The sequence below is a fragment of the Chlorocebus sabaeus genome, chromosome 23, assembly GCF_047675955.1.
Source record: "Chlorocebus sabaeus isolate Y175 chromosome 23, mChlSab1.0.hap1, whole genome shotgun sequence".
Taxonomy (NCBI): Eukaryota; Metazoa; Chordata; class Mammalia; order Primates; family Cercopithecidae; genus Chlorocebus; species Chlorocebus sabaeus.
The window spans coordinates 83,091,915-83,109,347 of record NC_132926.1 but is presented as its reverse complement, the minus strand read 5'-3'; the positions used below and the strand labels follow the sequence as shown (position 1 = coordinate 83,109,347).

Below are 17,433 nucleotides of genomic sequence, written 5' to 3'. Positions count from 1 at the left end.
TATTCATAATATGGAATATTATCTGGTAATAAAAAAGAAAATGCCACACACGTAACAGATAAATCTCGCAGTCATTGCATTGAGTGAAATACACACAAAATAATTCATATTGTATAATCCCATTTGTATGAAATTCAGAAAAAGGCAAAACCAATTGATGATTGAAGTCAGGATGGTATTGACCTTTCTGGCGTTGGTATTGACTTGGAAGGGGCACAGTGAGCCTTCTGAAGTGATGGAAATGTATACCTTGATCTGGAATGTTACACTGGTGAATGTGTATGAGAAAGTGCATCAAGCTGCACATTGACTTTTTGTGAACTTTATATATGTTATACTCCAGGGTTTTTTTATTATTAAATATAAAAAAAACAGCAAAGCCGCTTCTTAACTACTTGAAGTCTTCTGTCTCAAGCTTGGTTAAATACAGGGTCAACTACATAATATAGTCTCAATAAATATAAATAACCTAATGCATTATTTGGTAAAAGGAATATTGGATTTGGAATCAGACCTAGTTTGTTTTTTAAGACTAGTCAAGTGCAGTAGTGAGAAGGAGGAAAAGAGTAGAACAAGAGTTCAATCTAGAACAGACCGAACAACCAACTGAGATGACTGACTACCTTTGGACCAGCTTCAGACCTGGTTTTGTATCACAGTTTCATCTTCCATGAGCTGTATGACATTGAGTAAGTCACTTACTTGGGTACTTTTTGTGACTGTAAAAGAACAGAAGATAGCTGAGAGAAGTATAAGAAACATTTTTAAAATTTTAGCCTTGATTCATGATCCCTCACGACTGAGAAACATCCACACACATTCAGGAATGGGCCTCAGCAGTTAGTAATGTATTAGGTGACCTAACACTTCTGGCTTTAGCTAGTTGAACAACAGAACCCTATCTGAATGAATCAGATTGTTCTGAGAATTTAAAATTAGGATTGAGAGAAGCTTGTCAGACTGCTGATCACTTGAACTGGGAAAATATAAACGTAGGCCAGGGCTGCTTTGTTTGGTAGCAAGCAGCATGTGGAGAATCTGAGAGATGTGATAGAGAACAAGAGTAATCTCAGATTGCTTACCGAACACCCAGTGTTCTAAATGCTGTAAGTCTATGAATTTGGGTACAGGTTTAGTATTCCTTATCCAAAATGGTTGGGACCAGAAGTGTTTAGGATTTGGGTTATTGGAATATTTGCGTATACATAATTAGATATTTGGAGATGGGTACTCAAGTCTAAACATGAAATTCTGTTCTGCTTTCTATTTTATGCTTTATATACGCCTTATATGCATAGCCTGAAGGCAGTTTTATACAACGTTTTCAGTAATGTTGTGCATGAAACACATGATGTATTTTACGAGGTCAGGTGTGAAATTTTCCACCTGCTGTATCATGTGGGTGCTCAGAAATTTTCATGAGGGAGGAAGATTGCTTGAATCCAGGATTTTAAGACCTGCCTGGTCAACATAGTGAAACCCCAGCTGTATTTAAAGAATAATAATAAAAAGTTTCAGATTTTGGAGCAATTCAGCTTTCTAATTAGGGGTGCTCAACCTGTACTATTATCCTTACTTTACAAGTAAGGAAACTAAAAACCTTGCTTAAAGTAGGTGCTAAAGATACTAAACCCCAAGTAATTTGACCCCAGAGTCTGCTTTCATGAAGCAGTGCTGACATATCAGACACAGATATAGTAGCTTCCTCAGTTACTGATAGCTTTCTGGTTCCTGATCTTAGTGCTTTGCAAAGATAGGTCTGCTCCCTATCTTTTAATTATTTATAATAATTTATCCTTAAAATAAAATTTTGTGTCTTTGGTTAATCTAGCTTGAGTGGATTTCAGCCAGTTGCAACTGAAAGAGCCCTGCCTCAGTTTGACTGTAAATGGGGTTGCAAATAACAAACCTCAGAGAAACTGAAACTGGCTGATTCGAGGTAAGATAGGGGGGTAATGTGGACTTCCCACCATTAAGATGGAAATTTAGTTTGTGTTATGCAGCAGTGAATCTTTTATCCAGACATTCTCCAACAGTGTTTTAGAACTCAGTCATTGAGTGTTGCATTAGAGAATTTGGTAGCCAGATATTTTTAAATGTCAAGTATATTGGTTACTATATATGAGTTTTGAAAAGTACATTGGAAAAAAGAGGCATTCTAAACAAATTTTCCAGAAAAAAAGCAGATTGGAGCAAATTCTGCAAATTTGACAATTATTGGAAGCCATTTCTGCCTGTAGCCTATGGTCTAAGAATGTAAGACCAGATCAAATTATTTGAGAGGCATGTTTAGTTGCAGCATTTTTTTTTTTTTTTTTTTTTTTTGGCCACAGTTTTTCTAATGCTAGAGTTTTTACACTGAATACCAGAAAGTGAAATCTTAGTATTAGGAATAAGACAGTCAAGGAGATGCAAGTGATAATAAAGAACTCTAATTCCTCAGCTCCCCTCCAAAATATTTTCTACTGCCTACCCCCTTTCATGCCTCCCAGAAATATGATGATACCTCACACCGTCTGTCAATAGCAACTAGGATCGGAATGCACTGTGTGTATAGGGATATGACTAAAGGGCAAGCTGGCATGCCTACTTATTCTCTTACTTGCTTGTGAGGCTAAAACAGAACAATGTCGATGGACAGAGTCCCAGCTGTTGCTAAGAAACAGAAGTTCAGAAGAATTGACAACTTCAGGAGACAGCTGACCCACTAAGGTCTTTAGCATTAACTAAATACAAAAGGAATCTCCCTAAATGAAAATTGTCAGGCAATCCTTCACAGTAGAGCAGTTGCATGCCATAAAACCCCAATGTCTGCAGTAGACCCAGACCACAGACTATCTCAACTTCTTGGGCACCTTTCAGTCTCCAATTCAAAGGAATGTGCGCCTGCCGTAAGTGAGTACCCTTACCCCAAATGAGGAACCTCAGTGTCTCTCACTTGGGAATGTACCTGAAGGACTCTATAAAAGGGAATCCAAACTAGGTGTAGCCAGATTTTCTAATAACTGGTTAGGAAGTGGGTTAATTAATTTATGCCTTGTAAGATTACAAGGGCCCATTATGTCCTATTATACTCCTGCTGGATACAGTATATACTCTATTTGAGCTAGTTAAATTTGTATTGAGTCCACAGATTGCAGTATAAATTCAAATATTTCTTGAAAGCTGTCTCTATCCCTGTCCTCAGGCCAAGTACCAGGAAAACAGTGTTAAGGAAAGGGTTTTTCTTTTTTTTTCTTTTTTTTTTTTTTTTGAGACGGAGTCTTGCTGTGTCGCCCAGGCTGGAGTGCTGTGGCGCAATCTCGGCTCACTGCAAGCTCTGGTTCCCGGGTTCACACCATTCTCCTGCCTCAGCCTCCCAAGAAGCTGGGACTACAGGCGCCCGCCACCACGCCCGGCTAAGTTTTTGTATTTTTTAGTAGAGATGGGGTTTCACCATGTTAGCCAGGATGGTCTTGATCTCCTGACCTTGTGATCCACCCACTTCGGCCTCCCAAAGTGCTGGGATTACAGGCGTGGGCCACCGTGCCCGGCCTAGGAAAGGGTTTTTCTCACTTGGAATTGACAATTTAGTTTGAAATTGGAGGAGGAGAAAGATGGATGAATAAGTAACAGGATTACAAACGGAAGCTGGGTGCCGTGGTACATGCCTGTAGTCCCAGCTACTTGAGAGGCTGAGGCGGGAGGATTGCGTGATCCCACGAGCTTTAGTGGAGGCCCACCTAGGCATCATAGCAAGTCCTTCTGTCTTAAAAAATAAATAAGTTATTGGGATGATTTCTGTAAAGGAAAGATAGGGTACTATCAGAAAGAGTAACGAGACATTTACATGGGCAGAGCAGTTAGGGCGGTCAGAGAAGGCTTCTTTGAGCAGTATCTGGAAGGATGAGAAGGAACTGATTGTAGGAAGAACCATGGGAAAAGTAGGAAGGAGAGCAAATGCAAAGACCCTAAGGTAGGAAAGGGTTGTGACATGGAAAGGACTGGAAGAGGCAGATATTGCTGGAGATAAATGAGTAAGAAATAGAGTTGATAATATAGTGAGCACTCATGCAACAATTTAAAAAATTATTTTTTAATTTTTATCTGAATTTATTTCTACTAAGTTTGTATTAACATTAATTTAAAGAAGTAAAAGTACTCATTTGGCTAGAAACTTCTCTCTTTTCATTTTTTAAATTATCCATACATCTTAATTTTTTAACTACCTGAAATTAGACTTGGTGTAACAATTATAAGGCATGAATATTTTACTTTTAAAAAATGATTTTTCAGTCAATTTGATTTTATGGTTTCTTAACATTTGTTATGATGAATCATGTTTCTGTTTTTTCCTCTGACTAGTTAATATCACTTTAATTAGAGAAATGTAAGTAAAAACTGTGCAAAACTTGTTGTTTCGTATACTGCCATTAACAAAACTCCCCGAGGAGATAGTATATGAACCTGTCTAACTCATCAAAAATAATTAGCCTAGACAAATAGATATATTTGATTGGAAGGGAAAAGAAGTACAAGTAGCTCTCCATGTTGATGTCCTGTGGGTTTTGACAGTTAAATCAACATGTAGTTTTCAATGACAATACATTAATAAAATAAGCTAATTAGACATTTTGAAAAGGGTTCCAACTTAAAAAACAACAACAACAAAAAACTATCTGTATAGCCCAAAATGTACAGTCCAATAGAACTGCTGCAAGGAAGAGAATGGTAGTAGGACTTCTGCTTGTTTTTCATACTTCCATTTCTGTGCCTTCCCCTTGCCTGCCACTCTCATACAGAAATCAGAGAGGGGTCTTTAAAAACGTAAAACAAATCATCTTGCTTCACACTCTTTCAGAAAAATTCAACCTCCTTTCCATTGAGTCTTACAAGAGCCTGCATGATCTCACTTCAGTCTAACTCTCCAAAGTCCCATCCCCTATCATTCTCCCCCCTACTCATTATGTTCCAGCCAATTGGCTTGCTTTCTGTCCTCAAGCCTGCCAAATTCTTTTCCACTTGCAGGCTTTTGCTCTGGTCATCTCTGTTCCTGGAATGCTTCCTTGGCTCTTCACACATAGGGCTATCCGTCATCCTTTAGGTCTGAGGCCAGATGTCACTTCCTTAGGCTTCCAAAACATTTTCCAAAGAGGGCTTCCTCTGTTACTTTTTCTAATTCCCCTGTTTATTTCCTTCATAGTAATGATCATGATTTGCAGTTACTTTATTTTACCTGTCTTGTCTGTTGTCTACTCCCTTACTAATACATAAGCTCCCTGATAAACTGATATGATGAAACATTTGGAAAACTTAAGGATGTATTAAAAGTAAATTTTGTAGGATTTTTAAGAAGAAGCAATTAAAAATTACCAGTGAAACATAACAATTAGAAAGGAAACAAAATCATCGGACCCTATTACCATCTGTTGTCAACGTGAAGTAAATATTGTTATTGATTTTAAAAAATATTGTGTTATACAGTAGTTCTATTGGAGTGGTAGGCATGTAGGTAGTATGTGAGTGCTGAATGCCCATGGTAGAAGTTGGCGTTGTTGATCCAACCTCCATCTGTCTTTCTCCCATAGGATAGTGGCCACATGGTCCAGCTTTAGAGTTCAGCCTGATTAACTTAAATTGATTAGTGTAATCCCATCCTGCTTGCCACTCTACTACATTTATGGATGGGTAAGTCTAAGCCAATAAATTCATGGCGTTCCTTAGGCCATAGGGCATAGTTAAGGAATGGGCATATAACCCAATTTGGAATAAAGAGTTATGAGAGGTTTGTTTAGGAATTCAGAGAGAGGCCCTTTTTGGGTTTTTTTTTTTTGAGTGAAAGATGAGAATGAGCTTCTTTGTTGCCTCTGGGTGTTGAGTGTGTTGTTGTGAAACCAGGAACTGTTAAATTTCTTTTGCTCCCACAAGAGACGCAATCAATCTAAAGATGAAGACATCACACAGAAGAGAAGAGAACCGAGGAAATCACAGAGAAATGGAGCTAGAGCTGCTGGGTGAAGCTGACTCAGGCTTCTCATAAACTCTGTGCTTCCAATTGTGAAAATAAATGCAGTTCTCATTTCTTCCTCTTTTTTTTTTTGTAAGTTTTTCAAAATTTTATTTATTTAGAGACGGGAGTCTTCCTATATTGCCCAGGCTGTTTTTGAACACTTGGGCTCAAGTGATCCTTCCCTCCCGAGTAGCTGGGACTGCAGGCACATGCCACTGTGCTCGACTGTAGTTCTTATTTTTTAAACTAGGTGGGATTGTGATTACTATGAGTTGAGGCATCCTAACTGATAAAATCCTACTAATAAGAAGTCAAGAGATAAGGTCTAAAATATATAAATGAAGAGGTAGCTAGGAATATATATTATTTAGAAAGATGAAACTTGCTAGCAGAATAAACAGCTTTCAGTAGCTGAAAAGTATTTGTCTCTTTAAAATAGAAAGCAGAGATGGGGAGAAGAGAAATGAGGTGCAGGCTATTTTTTTTTTTTTAATTGTGAGCCTTTCAACACTTTGATTTGTTAATTGCATATTTTAATTATTAAGTTTTTTAACCTGATGAAGCTTAGACTCTTAAATTGAGCCCATTTAAAAAATTGTATCTTAAATTGCTATTTTAATGCAAGCAATTTTAAAATAAAAATATCTGGTGTTCCAGATATAGAGAATGGGTAATAGAGGAGTAGGGTACATGGAGTAGACCTAGAAGGAAAGTCAGGATCTTAAAAGATAAAAAGTTTAAAGTTTTGGGGTTTTTTTAAAGTGCCTAGTGGCTATGGTGTTTGTTTTTTTTTTTTTTTTTTTTTAAGACGGAGTTTCATTCTTTTTGCCCAGGCTGGAGTCCAATGGCGTGATCTTGGCTCACCGCAACCTCCGCCTCCCAGGTTCAAACGATTCTCCTGCCTCAGCCTCCCTAGTAGCTGGGATTATAGGCATGCGCCACCACCCCGGCTAATTTTGTATTTTTAGTAGAGAAGGGGTTTCTCCATGTTGGTCAGGCTGGTCTTAAACTCGCGACCTCAGGTGATCCACCTGTCTCGGCATCCCGAAGTGCTGGGATTACAGGCGTGAGCCACCGTGTCCGGTGTGCCTAAGTGCCATGCTAAAAGTACTGCTAAAGTATTGAAAAACAACAAAAACACTGATAGATTTATTAAGATAGATTTCTTAAAACAAATTGAACATTTTATACATAATATGATTTATCAAAGCCCATTTTGGGGAGAGAGGAATATCAGTTTTTCTTTTTCTTAGGCTGATATTGGCAATATGTTTTCCCAAAGTAATATTATAGCCCTATATTCCACTTGTAAAATACTCAACCGTTTCTATGTGTAACAAATTTATTACTTCCCAATAGATTTTCACAGTGTTCTCATATTCACTGCATAAAATTCTTGTGCCTCAGCCTCCCAAGTAGCTGGGATTACAGGCATCCTGGAAGTCCTTAAGAGTTGATACTAATCTTCTCCATCTCCACCTAAAATGTGAGATACTGCTTTTGGTTTACTCTTTTGTCTGAAGTAGACTGGGGATCAGTTTCCAAAACTCTACTTAGCTTTCCCTACTATAATAGATCTTACTTCACGATCTAAAACTCAATGTAGGAATTACTCTAACTGCCAAGCATGTCTATACCAAATAACATTCCGGGACTGGGGACCATCAACTGTTCCCATGGACCCAGGTATGCATCATGAGCCAGGATTTGGCCAAGACTAAAGTTTATTATTAGTTTGGTGCAAAAGTAATTGCGATTTTTGCCATTAAAAGTAATGACAAAAACCGCAATTACTTTTGGATAAACCTAATACCTGGCTCCTGTATGCTGCTACTCTAATAAGAAGGCCAAGATGATACTGTTGGTCTGCAGGTATCAATGTCAACTCAGACCTTGTGTCTGTCTTCCCTGAAGTATCTAAATATTTCCCACTTTCCAGTGTGCAGTCACCTGAGAAAAGGGCTAGATCCCTTTAGGGAAGTATGGGAAGAATCATTACAGTATATGATTATGGGATCCTTCCTTCCAGGGATCTGGCCACCTATCATCAGGTTCCCAGTCTGAAAATTGGCTCAGATCTGGCAATTGAGTGAGGGATCATGGTGCTTTTTATTGTGATAACCACTCTTAGTCTCCCCATCCACTCTTGCTTTTTTTGATTATATATGAGAGGCAGTACTCTTGTTGCCTCCCCATCTGTTTTGCATGTAGGGACACTGAACGCTGTTAGCCAACTCTAAAACTCATTTTGGGTTGAACTCCCTTGACTGTCACTCTGCTTTTGCTGGTCATAATTGTGACTCCCCCTGACTTCTGGCAGTAAACCCTGCCCCCTGGCATTTAATGTGCGTCTGGGGCCGGTCATTCCCATTCCTTTTGATAAGCCACGCCCTGTGATAGTATCTTTTATCGTTAGCTCTGACTATCAACGGTGAACTGTCACTGAACTTTTTAGTGAGGCTAGTGCGTCTCTTACTGGTACATTCCTGATGACCTTAGTGAATGGTGTGTCCTCCGGGCCCTCCCATGGAACGTAATTCTTGTGTGGGCTGCTGGCCTCACATAATATATCTACTCCAGCCTACCCATTTCCCTGATCCATTTTAATCCTGTTCTTCACTATCTTTCTTTAGCAGTTCAGGTGTTTTGACTTCACTCAACATGGGCAATTGCTTATAGTAACCATCCTAACCGGAAGTTTGCACCCTCCTCTGGGACCCTGATAGAGTATTAAATCTCATATCCTGAAAATACCTCCCAGTTAATAATGTCACTTTTTTCCAGTCTTATGTTTCAGCCTTCTTCATCAAACACCCTCAACATCCAGTCCCACATACTCCTTTATTTCCTACCAATATATTCTAATTCTTGCTGCTGCTTTTGGGGGTATACATTGGGCCTAGTGCATTCCCATTTGGGCCATGACTTAATTCTAGTTACTGGTCTGGCAGTCATGAGAGATAGGGTAGGTTTCCAAGAAGGCACTCTGTTGTCTTATTCAGGAACTATCTACTTTTGAGTACTAGCTTTCAGTAAGAAAGGGAGGCAGCCTCTGCAGACTGAGTGTTCAAAGGAGATTTGGCAGCCAAAATCTTTGGGGGTATCCCCCTAGCTGTCCTCACCCTGTATGCCAGAGTCCCAAGTTTTCCAACTAGCAACTTAACCTTGGCTTCAATTGTATTTTAATCTTCTTGACTGTTAAGTCCTGAGTTTGGTGTTCCAGCTTTTTTCTGTTTTCCCAGGGCAAAAAGATAAGGGCCTCTTTGTAAGCTACTAAAGAAGCTGTCTGACCTACACAGTAAGTTTTCACTTGTTAACAAGCTCTCAGATTTTCATTAACCTTTTGTAGGCCTTAATGTAATTTTATAATAGCTGGCCAATTCCATTGTTCTTGTAGATATTATTACACACACACACACACACACACACACACACTCACACTCACACTGAATTTTTGCCCCAACAAGGGCATTGCTCTGTATCAGAACATTCTCCCAAATGACTCCTGTAAGTTTTTTTTTGTTTTTTTTTTGAGACGGAGTCTCACTCTGTAGCCCAGGCTGGAGTGCAGTGGCGTGATCTCAGCCCACTGCAAGCTCCGCCTCCCAGATTCACGCCATTCTCCTGCCTCAGTCTCCCAAGTAGCTGGGACTACAGGTGCCCGCTACAACGCTCGGCTAATTTTTTGTATTTTTAGTAGAGATGGGGTTTCACCGTGTTAGCCAGGATGGTCTCAATCTCCTGACCTTGTGATCCGCCCGACTCAGCCTCCCAAAGTGCTGGGATTACAGGCGTGACCCTCTGCACCCGGCCACTGCTGTAAGTTTTAATGACTGAGCCACCACGTTCTTCCAGGGACTATCCATGCTCCAACAATCACACATCCCATTGACAGTGGGTCAGTTCTGATGAACCCCAAGCCCCTTGTTTGTTTGAGTTTGTGGTATAATATGAAATAATTTGGTCTTTGTCTCTAGTTCCTGTCACAGAGCTAAAACCCTTGGAATTTCCTTGTTATTCATAATATCCCTGTCTTGATCACTTCTGAGTTTATGCTACTGAGATAATTTAGGGTGGGGCCCCTAAATAGCCTCAGGATCAGGCCAGTTGCCAGAAAAACCAGGTGATTTCAGGATTAGAGGATTGGAACTTTTAACTACACCCAATAACCTCCAGGAAAGGGAGTGGGGCTGGATGGATGTCAAGCTCTATAAAAACTCTTGGACAACATGATTTGATGAACTTCTGGGTTGCTGAAGATACAGAGATGTTGGGAGGCTAGCACACCCAGAGAGGGCATGGCAGCTCTGTGCCTGCTTTCCTCCGCATACCTCATCCTGTCTATCTCTTCATCTGGCTGTTCATATGTTTCCTTTATAATATCCTTCATAATAAACTAGCAAATATAAGTTGTTTACCTGAGTTCTGTGAGCCAACCTAGCAAATTAATTAAATGCTAGAAGGAGGTTGTGGGAACCCTGATTTGTAGCAGGTCAGAGTATAGGTGACAACCTAATACTTAAATCTGAAGTGAAGGCAATCTTGTGAAACTGAACCCTTAAACTGTGGGATCTGACGTTATCTCCAGGTAAATTACCAGGTGGATTACCCTATTCCAGGTAGATAGTGTCAGAATTGAATTCAATTATGTAATACCCAATTGGTGTCCAATGGAGAATTGCTTGGTTTTGGAAACAGCCCCCCACACATCTGTTCACAGAAGTGTTCTGTGTTGAGTGTGAGAGTGGGGTTGTGGGGAACAGTATGTTTTGTTTTTTTTCTTCTTTTTTTACAGGGTTGCTATAACAAAATAACATAAACTGGTTGGCTAATAAATAACAAATTTATTTCTCACAGTTCCAGAGGCTGGAAAGTTCAAGATCAAAGAGCTGGCAAATTTAGTGTCTGGTGAGGGCCGACTTCGTAATAGATGGTGTCATCTCATGTGCCCTCACATAGTTGCTTTTGGCTTTTTTTTTTTTGAGACAGAGTTATGCTCTTGTGCAATGGCATGATCTCGGCTCACTGCAATCTCCGCCTCCCAGGTTCAAGTGATTCTCCTGCCTCAGCCGCCTGAGAAACTGGGATTATAGGCATGTGCCACCACGCCCAGCTAATTTTGTATTTTTAGTAGAGACAGGATTTCTCCATGTTGGTCAGGCTGGTCTTGAACTTCCAACCTCAGGTCATCCGCCTGCCTCAGCCTCCCAAAGTGCTGGGATTACAGGCGTGAGCTACCATGCCCTGCAACCCTCACATAGTTTAAGGGACAAACTAGCTCTCTGAGGCACTAATCCCAATCATGGGGGCTGATTACTTCTCAAAGGCCCCACCCACCTCCTAATACTATCACCTTGGAGGTTAGTATTTGACCATAGGAATATTGGAGAGACATAAACATTCAGACCACTAATCCTTATACCAACTGGTTCACTTTGGATGTTCCAGGAAGCAGAATATAACATTAAGAGTACAAGAAGTCTATTGGAAAAATGATGGGGAAGAAAAAGACAGAGACTGTGGTGTAGATCTAAAAATCAGACTGGGTTGGGTGTCTCATGCCTGTAATCCCAGCACTTTGGGAGGCTGAGGCAGGTGGATCACTTGAGGTCAGGAGTTCGATACCAACCTGGCCAACATGGTGAAACCCCGTCTCTACCAAAAAATACAAAAATTAGCCAGGTGTGGTGGTTCACTCCTGTAATCCCAGCTAGTCAGGAGGCTGAGGCACAAGAATCACCTGAGCCTGGGCGTCGGAGGTTGCAGTGAGCCGAGATTGTGCCACTGCATTCCAGTCTGGGCAACAGAGCAAGACTAAAATAAATAAATAAATATCTAGCAGAATCTCAGCTAACCCATTGTGGAGCTCTGGGGAAAATATTGCTTGTTAGGGAAATTCAACTTTGGGCAGAAATGACTAGACCCTTATACCATTTCCATGTTCAGTCATTGTCTGGGGGCTGCCAGGGAAGACGTTACCTCAACTGGTGTGCTGTGGTAGATCTTGACAGTGCTGCAGATGGAGGCAGTTAGCTTACTGGTATTCATTGCAGCTGAATGGCAAGTTCTATCTAAAATGGAGATATTAGTGGTGTACCTCCTATGACTGCCCCACTGATCTAACCTGAGAGGGTTCAGGAGATGCCTTCAACTAGTAGTCTAAGCATTTGATGGGGAAGGAGAGTAAGGCCAAAACAAGGCAGGTTGGCTGAAAGCTGATGACGGAGCAGTTATCCCATTAGATATCCCCAACTCTTGTCACTAGGCAAAGGCCAGTTGAAAACTGGTTTTATCAGTACACATTCACACCTGTTCATTTACATATTGCCTATAGCTTCTTTTTATTTTTTCATTTACATATTATCTGTGCCTCCTTTTTTTATTTTTTTCTTTCTCAGATAGGATCTTGTTCTGTCACCCATGCTGGAGTGCAGTGCTGCCATTATGGCTCACTACACTCTTGACCTTCTGGGCTGAAGCAATCCTCCTACCTCAGCTTCCCGAGTAGCTGGGACCACAGGCACACGCCATCACGCCCGACTAATTTTTGTATTTTTTTGTAGAGATGGGGTATTGCCATGTTGCCGAGGATGGTCTCAAACTCTTGAGGTCAACCAGTCCACCCACCTTGGCCTCCCAAATTGCTGGGATTAGAGGCATGAGCTACTGCACTCAGCCTGGCTCCTTTTTCACTACGATGCAGTGTTGAGCAAATTCGAAAATATTTACTGCTTAGTCTTTTCCAGAAGAGCTTGCTGGAAAGTTTGCTGATTTCCAATCTATGCCATTGGGGTTATTTACATCTATGCATTGAGGTTATTTGTATCTATTGTATCTCCATGGTAGATTTACTATATAATGGTGTGTGCTGCTTATCTCTTCCCAACTGCATTGAGAGGAATCATATTGGTAGCTTGAAATTGGCTATAGTGGGGGAATTTTACCATAGAAGTTAGCAAGTGCTACAATTCGGGCCTTTTTCTTTTTGGACAGCTGATTGTTAAACATTGACCTGCAGCATTTTTCAGTATGGGGTATTACAGGCTGAATTGTTTCCACTCTCCAGAGGTATGTGTTGAAGTGCCTACCCACAGTACCCCAGAATGTGGGTGTGTTTAGACCTAGGGTCTTTAAAAAGACATTTAAGGCTAGGCACAGTGGCTCATGCCTGTATTCCCAGTACTTTGGGAGGCCGAGGCAGGCGAATCACGTGAGGCAGGGAGTTTGAGAGCAGCCTGGCCAGTGTGGTGAAACCCCGTCTCTACTAAAAATACAAAAATTGGCTGTGTGTGGTGGCATGTGCCTGTAATCTCAACTACATGGAAGGCTGAGGTGGGAAGATCACTTGAACCTGGGAGGCAGAGGTTGCAGTGAGCTGAGATCACACCACTGCACTCCAGCCTGGATGACAAAGCAAGACTATGTCTCAAAAAAATAAAAATTATAAAGTCATTTAAGTTAAAATGAGGTCATTAGGGTGGGCTCTAATCCAGTATGACTGGTGTCTTTTTAAGAAGAGGAAATTTTTACAGGTTTTGGGGAAGACTCTGTGGTAACACAAGAAGACAGTCATCTACAAGCCAAGACCAGAGGCCTCAGAAGAGAACAACCCTAGTGATACCTTGATCTCAGACTTCTAGCCTCCAGAACTGTGAGCAAATAAATTTCTGTCGTCTCACCTGCCTATTCTGTGGTACTTTGCTATTGTAGCCCTAGTAGACTCATAGAATAAGTGACCTGACAAAGTGTCAAAAGTTCCTGCAGAAGCAATCAATTGAAACGACTTCCAAAGAGCTTTGGTATAGGGCCAGGAGTAGTGGCTCACGCCTATAATTTGAGCACTTTGGGAAGCTGAGATGGGAGTATCACTTAATGCCAGGAGTTCAAGACCAGCCTGGGCAACACAGTAAGACCCTGTCTCTAATGTCAATTTAAAAAACAAATACAACAACAACAGCAACAAAAATGGCCTTGACTATTTAGTGCATGGTCTTTTCCAGAAAAATTTGCACCTCACAGAAGTTTGCTAATTTCTGTGGTAAAAATTCCCCCACTTCAGCCAGTTTCAGGCTACCAACATGATTTCTCTGAATGCAGTTGAGGATAAGCAGCAGCACACCATTATGTAGTAATCCCACCATGGGGATACAGTAAATACAATGCACAGATGTAAATAACCCCAAGAGCATAGATCAAGAGTCAGCAAATACACCTGATTCTTTTTACCCCAACTGCATTTTGGTGACATTTAATAAATTTGCTGAGCACTGTAGGTACCATGCAAGCCTTCTGGACTCTGTAAAGACCAGTTACCCTAGGAAATAGTTTTCAAGACTCTAGAATCAGGGTTATATAAAGGCAGTACAGCTTTGCTCCCTCCCACCTGTACCCTGCCTTTTGTTGGCCTCATTCCTAAGGTAAAGTGATAGCTAGGTAAAAAGCAGAAGTTACAGCTAATGGCAGTCTTAAGGGAGAATTTCCGGAAGGATTCAGTAGGCTAGGTGAGTGACACCTGAGCTACTTTTTGTTTAAGATATACTCATGTAGAAAGCCCTTGAGAGCTGGGCGCAGTGGCTCATGCCTGTAATCAAAACATTTTGGGAGGCCGAGACAGGCGGATAACCTGAGGTCAGGAGTTTGAGACCAGCCTGGCCAACTTGGTGAAACCCCGTCTCTTTGACAAATAACAAAAATTAGCTGGGTATGATGGCAGGTGCTTGTAATTCCAGCTACTACAGAGACTGAAGCAGGAGAATCATTTGAACTTGGGAGGAGTGGAGATTGCACCATTGCATTCCACCCTGGGCAACAGAGTGAGACTCCGTCTCAAAAAAAAAAAAAAAAAAAAAAAAAAAAAAGAGTCCTTGAGAGAAAGGGGCAAGTAATATGAATGTACCGCTCCCTAGGTAGTATAATCTTTAGCCTTAAAAGTTCTGTGTGACTTGACCTAGGGTGTTTTTAACCTGGAAAAGAGCAAACTGATTGGGAAAGTAAATAGTCCCAAGACTTCAGGAGAATAAAGTAATCTCAGTGACCTTTTATGCTGTTGTGGTGTGGATATGGCACCCCGAATTAATATGTTGAAACTTATTAGCCAATGTGATAATATAAAACATGGGACTGTTGGGAGGGAATTAAGGCCCTTATAAAAGAGGTTGAAGAAGTGGATTTTCTCTCTCCCACTCTTTTGCCATGCAAGGACACAGCATCCATTCCCTTTTTTACCCTTCTGCCTTCTGCCATGTGAGAAGGCCCTCACCAGACATCAAATGCCAGTGCCTTGATCTCGGACTTTCCAGCCTTCAGAACTGTGAGGAATACATTTCTATTGTGCATAAATTAACCAGTCTGTGGTATTTCGTTACAGCAACACAAATGGACTAAGACATATACCATTAGCACTTTTGGAACATGATTTACTTTACTGGCACAGTACATATATAAAATAAACTCTCTTTTATCGTTTTGAAAATCAATAAATATGCATTGAATGCCTATATATTTATGTAGATCAACACAGGCTATAATAGGAGAGCTCTAACATATTTAAACATTTATTCTCACATCATTAGTTACTTGATAGAGAGTATAAAGGACAGAAAGACTTGAAGTAGTGAGAGCATAGCCACTGCTGATTAAAGACAAAAAATAAGAAAGTAGATAAACAATTATTCGTCAGTTAAAAATAAAACTTTTAAAAATTAAGAAAATATATATGTGAACTTCTACGTCCTTAAAAGGTCAGCTTACATGTAACTTTTCTGGAACAAATATATTTCTGAAGTAAAAAATATATATAAAGGTATACTTTCATTTAGCACTACTGATATATGAAATTCCACATTTATGAAGTATACAAACTGTATTAGGGTTCTCTAGAGGGACGGAACTAATAGGATATATATGTAGGAATTTATTAAGTATTAACTCACATGATCACAAGTTCCCACAATAGGCCGTCTGCAGGCTGACGATCAAGGACCAGTCCGAGTCCCAAAACTGAAGAACTTGGAGTCCCATGTTCGAGGGCAGGAAACATCCAGCATGGGAGAAAGATGTAGGCTGGGAGGCTAGGCCAGTCTCAGCTTTTCACATTTTTCTGCCTGCTTTTTTATTCTAGTCCTGTTGGCAGCTGATTAGATAGTGCCCACCCAGGTTAAGAATAGGTCTGCCTTTCCCAGCCCACAGACTCAAATGTTAATCTCCTTTGGCAACACCCTCACAGACACACACAGGATCAATACTTTGTATCCTTCAACCCAATCAAGTTGACACTCAGTATTAAGTATCACACAAACTGAAGTGGATCATTTGGCTTTCCAAATGGATATGCCATGAGATTAATCATGTATTTCACAAATTGAACACCAGTAATAAAAATATTTTACAACCAAACCCATTTTATGACATCATTCAATGGCATTCTTTAATTTCATGAAGAAAGCACAAATTCAGCACCCCCAAAATGAAAATTATTTATACAATAAAGCATAATATAAATGTTATATAATGACATGACATATAACTTTGTACTGTTAATACTGATTTAGATGATGTTGTATAGTGAGTACTAGAATATGTATTTGAATACAATACTTAGCAAAGCATCTTTATTTTTTGACATAATTTGACTTTAAACATTTTATTTTGTTACATTTTTTAAGACGCAGGACCTCACTGTGTCACCCAGGCTGGAGTACAGTGATGTGATCATAGCTTACTGCAGCCTTGAACTCCTGGGCTCAAGCAATCCTTCTGCCTTGCCCTCCCAAAGGGATTACAGGCTGAACCACCACATGTGGTGTATTTTATTTTTTTTAATGAATTTTTCTAACCCCTTTTGCAGTAACCAGGACCTACCCTTAGGTGAGGCATAGATGGACACCCAGAGTCAACACACTAGTGGTCCCAAGCTGGGTCGGAAAACCTGTGTGATCACAGGGAGACCCTTTGAGAAATCCCCCCTCAACCAAGTACTAAAGCTGATAGGTAAGTGTGGCCTCCAGAGCAAATGTGACATCTGGAGAGTCAAATTTACCCTGGACAAGTCTGCAGAGCTGCCCAGGAGCTGCTGATGTTTGTTGAGAAGGACCCATGGCGTCTGTTTGAAGGCAGTGCCCTGCTGCAGTGACTTATTCACATCAGAGTGCAGCACAGGGACAGAATGAAACTACATTGCAACCTAGGCCTGAAGATTGAGGCTTTCTTGCAGAGATGCCTACAGACCCAGCTCTTCAAGCCAGGATTTGGCCAAGTCCAGTCATCATGCCCCTGTGCTGATCCACTAGCACCATATCTGGGTCTGCAGGTGGTGAACATCCTGTCTGTCCTTCACTGACTGCCTGGACTCCCAGAAGCATGGCAACATCTCCCTTTGCCCTTTGTTTGGTAGTGGTCGCCTGGGCCTCCTGAAGAGAAGAATTCCAAGAAGGACCAGGGTTGGG

The 17,433-nt window shown here is 40.7% G+C and overlaps 1 protein-coding gene across 1 annotated transcript in view; it reads left to right on the top strand.

Annotated features, from left to right (window-relative positions):
- The window catches only part of LOC103244268 (uncharacterized), a 118,917-nt gene that overhangs the window by 9,170 nt on the left and 92,314 nt on the right, over positions 1-17,433 (top strand). Inside the window, exon 3 of the mRNA XM_073010351.1 lies at positions 13,522-13,640. The gene's annotated coding sequence lies outside the window, so the exon portion shown is untranslated. The remainder of the gene's footprint in view (positions 1-13,521; positions 13,641-17,433) is intronic.